This window comes from Wolffia australiana, chromosome 6, assembly GCF_029677425.1.
Source record: "Wolffia australiana isolate 7733 chromosome 6, ASM2967742v1".
Classification (NCBI taxonomy): Eukaryota; Viridiplantae; Streptophyta; class Magnoliopsida; order Alismatales; family Araceae; genus Wolffia; species Wolffia australiana.
In genome coordinates this window covers 5,717,704-5,723,311 of record NC_135840.1, presented here as the reverse complement: position 1 = coordinate 5,723,311, position 5,608 = coordinate 5,717,704, and the positions used below count along the sequence as shown (strand labels likewise).

The 5,608-nt window shown below is 40.7% G+C and overlaps 1 long non-coding RNA gene across 2 annotated transcripts; it reads left to right on the top strand.

The window, feature by feature from the left end:
* The first annotated feature begins 560 nt into the window (after positions 1-560).
* LOC144704516 (uncharacterized) lies at positions 561-3,323 on the top strand. 2 transcript variants are annotated; one of them, XR_013581829.1, is made up of 3 exons: positions 561-993; positions 1,073-2,673; positions 2,991-3,323. It is a non-coding gene; the product is annotated as an uncharacterized LOC144704516 (long non-coding RNA). The 2 variants fall into 2 exon arrangements; XR_013581828.1 differs by having other exon boundaries at positions 561-1,150; positions 2,402-2,673.
* The last annotated feature ends 2,285 nt before the right edge of the window (positions 3,324-5,608 follow it).

Here is a 5,608-nt window from a genome sequence, read left to right as displayed (position 1 = left end):
GGTTCTAAATACTAACACCTTTAACATTTCAATTTTTTTGTTTTTAATGGATTTAGGTGGACGGAAATGAAGTACAAAATAAGACGATATTTGACAACTACACACTGAAATTATTTTTTTTAGATGCTAAATTTATTAAACTTGAGACATTAAGACTGTTTAATTCACATTCAAGCATTTTATATTTCAATTGTGATTTCGCGCTGTACGAGAATTTGAAAACTTTCACTTATAGTTTATACCACTTTTGCTGTTATTCCCTTCTTTCTTCTGTTCTTCATTATCTTTTATCCAAATCCCACAAGATTCTCTTTCTTATGTCCTCTCTCTCTCTCTCTCCCCCTCTTCCTCTCTCGCTCTCTCTTATGTTCTGTCTCTCTCTCTCTCTCCCTCCCTCTTCCTCTCTCGCTCTCTCTTATGTTCTCTCTCTCTCTCTCTCTCCCTCCCTCCCTCCCTCTTCCTCTCTCGCTCTCTCTTATGCTCTCTCTCTCTCTCTCTCCCTCTTCCTCTGTCGCTCTCTCTTATGTTCTGTCTCTCTCTCTCTCTCTCTCCCTCTTCCTCTCTCGCTCTCTCTTATGTCCTGTCTCTCTCTCTCTCTCCCTCTTCCTCTCTCGCTCTCTCATATGTTTAGTCTCTCTCTCTCTCTCCCTCTTCCTCTCTCGCTCTCTCTTCTGTTCTGTATCTCTCTCCCTCATTTCCGTCATCAATCATCTTAGTGACGAATGACTGATGACTAATGATGGATAACTGAAAGAAATTCCTTCAGTCATCTGTCCTCGGCTCCAGATGAAGACGGATGCCAGCTTCTGCAAGGACGGATGACGACCAGTCATCCTTCTAATAACTCTAGACTGACCAGATCAGATCGGAGAGATCTTGATCCGTGTAGTCCGTTCTCCATGGCAGCTGCCAAAAATAGGTTCAAAAAGTTTCCGCTAACGTCTCTTGTCGTTGGATCCCTGATTACTGGATCCTCGTTGGTTGGCTCTCATGGTAGTAATATAATCTCCCTCTCTTCCACTATATTCTCTACTCTTCTTTGAGTCTCTCTCTGATTCGACACTTCTTCAAGCACCGTCTTTCTCTGCCGCTCGTCATGGATCGGCGCGGAAGCAAACGCCGAGCGAATTCCAATCCTTCGACAGACTCGGTACGGATCTTGATCCTTTTTTTTTTTTTTTTCTCTTTTTGATTTTCTGCAAGGCTTTGGCGTGCAACCGCGGAAGATTCTCCCTCCTTCGCTTCATATTATAGTTCATTTTTCTCTGCGCGAGTTGCTTTCGATTTCTGCAATCCGCGGCCGCATCTTCTTCTACTGTAATAATGTTTTCTCTTAGGCGAGTCTCTGACTATTAGTCTTAGTCAAAGACTGGCGCTAATATTTTTATGGAACAAATCCATCCGTCTCCGGCAAGTAGACTTGAAGCATAAGACGTGTAATCAATGTTATTTATGTAAATTTTAAGACACAAGGAGATATCCTTTCCTTCATCGTCTCCACGGGATTTGGAGCGTACGAGACATTTCCACCATCAATTTGGGTTCCCTCTCTCACTCATTCATTCTCTCCGTCTCTCATTTGCGGGATCTCTCTTTCTCTATCATGTCTCTATTTATAGATCTCTCTCTCGGACTCTCCTCTCTTTGTCGTTGTGTGTCTCTCAATCCCTCTCTCTTTCTCAATCTCTCTCTCTTCGCTCTTTCTCTGATTCTTTCTTTCGGTCTGTGTTGCTCCATCTCGCTCTCTTTTTTCCTCTATCTGTGTCTCTCTCTCTCTCTTTGCTGTTTCTCTAATTCCGTCTGTCGGTCTGTGTTGCTCCATCTCGCTCTCTTTTTGTCCCTCTCGGTCTCTCTTTCTCCCTGTCTCTCCGTCAATCTTCTCTCTATTTTTTTCTCTCCCAGTCTCTCTCCCTCTCGATCTCTCCTTTCTCTCGCCGTCTCGTTTTCACCCTCTGGAGGTCAATCTTTATCTCTTTTTCTGTCTCTTTTGGTCTGTCTTTCTCCCTCTCGCTCTGTTATTCCTCCGCTCGCTTTCTTTTTCTCTCTTTCTCGGTCTCGCTTTTTCTCCCTCCCTCAATATTTCTCTCCCTCTCTCCCAATTTCTCACTCTCCGTATCTTTCGCTCTCTCTCTCTCTCTCTCTTTCTCTCTCTCGCTCTCACTCTCTCTTCTGATCTGTACTGTCTCTAGTGGTGTCTTTTCTCCTTCCCGATGTCCATCTTTCTCTCTTTTTCTCTCTCTCTCGGTCTGTCTTTCTCCCTCTCACTTTGTTATTCTTTCTCTCGCTCTCTTTCTCTCTCTCTCTCGATCTCCCTTTCTCTCTCCGTCCGTCAATCTTTCTCTTGCTCTCTTGTAATTTCTCACTCTCCATATCTCTCTCTCTTTGTTGAAACTCATTGAAGAAAACAATGACCCAAGATGCTATGGTAGAAATGTGGAATCATCCGGACCAGATAAGTAAGTCTGCAAATAGAGACAGATGTAGGAACCACTTACGTCACCAGCGTGACGTCAACGTCCAAGGCTCTCGGTGCAGGGCATATGCATATTCCTTGAGAACTCCAACTCCCAAACCAAGGAGTGATGAAGACAAACCAAGGGGGAGAGAGATGAGAAGAGAGGAAGAGACAAGAAGAATGAACAGAAAACACATATGCATATTCCTTGAGAACAGGTTTGCCCTCTATTTCTCGCGGTCTCTTTTCTCGCTCTCGAGGTCAATCTTTCTCTCTCTTTCTCTCTCTGTCTTTCTTCTTCTCACTTTGTTATTCTTTTTCTCGTTCTCTTTTTCTCTCTCTAGGTCTCCCTTTCTTTCTCCCTCTGTCATTCTTTATCTCGCTCTCTCGCAATTTCTCACTCTCCGGATCTCTCTTTCTCTCTCTCGGTCTCGCTTGCTCTCTCTCTCAGGCACTCGTTCTTTTTTATTGAGCGGAAGCATACCAGAGTCCATTTCTTTGAATGTATTGGAGTGAATCTTCTGAATCAATGCAGGGGAGACTGATTCCTCTTACTCAAATTGGGGCTGGAGGGTCTCTCGTCCTTGCATGATCAAGGGACCACAACCTTCTTTTATAGACCTCAAAGGGCATATCAGGTTACAAAATCACCCATTACGGTTATGTAACTGGCCAGGTTTCTACACATGTGCAACCATTGTTTCATAGTCCTTTTTATGCCTTAATCCCATCCTTATAAATCACATAAGTGGGATACAATTATCACTAATAGCTGTGATTAACAGCAGTGTGTATCTATCCCCATATTTAGATCCAACAATCTCCCACTTGGGCAATACACACATGATCCTCTGAATGACTGTTTTATCACAACCTTATGAGCTTAGAATTGGTTATCATTTGACAAGGCATATTCTAACAATCTCGTCCATTATCAATCAAACGCAGGACTGTAACAGCTTTACTACACTTTTATGTAGTTAAGCCAAAACAATCACATACATTCTTTTGATACATTCTTTTGGATGTGTAGCATGGAAATTTCACAAAATGTGATTTAAAGTGAACATTTCCAACTGGTCCTTTTTATGGAGATCAATAAAATGGATAAACTTAAAACAACCTTCATTTCTGCAGAAATATTTGCATGACTACATTTAAAAACATCAAATACAAACTCCCACTTGAATTCACAGTTCTTCACAAGGGAGAACTCCCATATGAGCAGTGTGCTCTAGAAATACCTTAGGCAGTAAGCCTTCGGTAAGAGGATCCGCAATGATGGAGTTTGTCCCAATATGTTCTGTGGACATCTGTCCATTTTGAATTCTTTCCTTAACAACTAGGTACTTGATGTCTATATGCTTAGACTTGGTCAAGCTCCTATTTTTATTGGAGAACAACACAGCTGACTTAGTGTCACAGTATATCTTCAGAGGTCTTTCAATCCCACTCACAATTCTAAGACAAGTGATGAAATTCTTCAGTCATAATCCTTGATTGGATGCCTCGTACATGGCAATGTATTATGCTGCCATGGTAGAAGATGCTACTAATGATTGTTTAGCACTCCTCCATTATATGGCTCCTCCAACAAGCAGAAATATGTATCCTGAGGTAGATCTTCTTCAATATTGGCATCCAGCAAAGTCAGAATCAGAATACCCAGCGATCTCCAAATTATATGACTTCTTATATGTAAGCATGTAGTCCTTAGTTCTTTGCAAATAGCGCATGATTCTTTTTGCTGCTATCTAGTGATCCATGCCTGGATTGCTCAAGTATCTGCCTAGCATCCGAAGTATGTATGCAATATCTGGACGCGTACAAACTTGGGCATACATCATACTTCCAATTGCCTATGCATAAGGAATTTTCTGCATTTCTTTTGCTTCAAAATCATTTTTAGGGCATTGATTAAGACAAAATTTATCACCTTTAGCAACAGGGGTGTTTCCCGGTTTGCAATTTTGCATGCCAAATCTTTTAAGAATTTTCTCAATGTAGGCCTTTTGTGATGACCGGAGGATATTATGAGTACGATCACGGTGTATCCGTATGCCTAAAACGAAGGAGGCTTCATCGAGATCCTTCATCTCACAATTCCTTGATAAGAAAGATTTGGTTACACACATCAGCCATGTATCATTACAGGCAAGCAAAATGTCATCAACATACAAAACCAGAAATGTATATTTACTTCCACTGAACTTGTAGTATACACATCCATCGACTTTATTTGTCTCAAACTCGTATGAGATGATGACTTGATGAAACTTTTGATACCATTGATGGGAAGCTTGTTTGAGTCCACAAATGGATTTCTTTAATTTGCAAACCATTTTCTTTGAGTCTCCTGATACAAAGTTTTCTGGTTGCATCATGTATATTGTTTCATCAATGTTTCCATTAAGAAAAGCAGTCTTCACATCCATTTGGTGGAGCTCAATGTCATAATGTGCAACTAGTGCCATTATTATATGAAAAGAGTCTTTTGAAGAAACTGGAGCAAAAGTCTCTTTATAATCAATGCCTTCTCTTTGAGTAAATCCTTAGGCAACAAGACGTGCCTTATGTCTATCCATATTACCCTTTGAATCCCTTTTGGTTTTAAATATCCACTTACAACCAATGGGTTTGTACCTTCAGGTAATGGGACAAGATCCCAAATGTCATTGTCTTTCATGGACTTAATTTCCTCATTCATGGCCTCAATCCACTTTTGAAAATCTGAACTTTCCATAGCACTTTGAAAGTTGATTGGATCATCTTCGTCAATGCTCATGGTTTGTTCATGTTCTTAGAGATAAACATAAAAGTCATCTGGAATTGCAGATCTCCTTTCTCTCGTGGATCTCCGTACTGGCATTGATTCTTGAGGTTGTTGAGTTTGTTCTTTTGCGATGGGAGCTTGATGAATATTTTCTTCATCCAGAGTTGTTGTTTCTACAATATCAAGTAGTACTTGATCTTGAGTATTGTTAGAAACAATTGAAGGTATTATTAAATAATTATCTTCAAAGTCAATATTTCTATCCTTATCTCCCCCCACAAACTCATCATCCTCAAAGAATACTGCATTACCCATCTCAAATATAAGTTTAGTGGTAGGATCGTAAAACTTGTAACCCCTTGATCTTTCAGGATATCCAT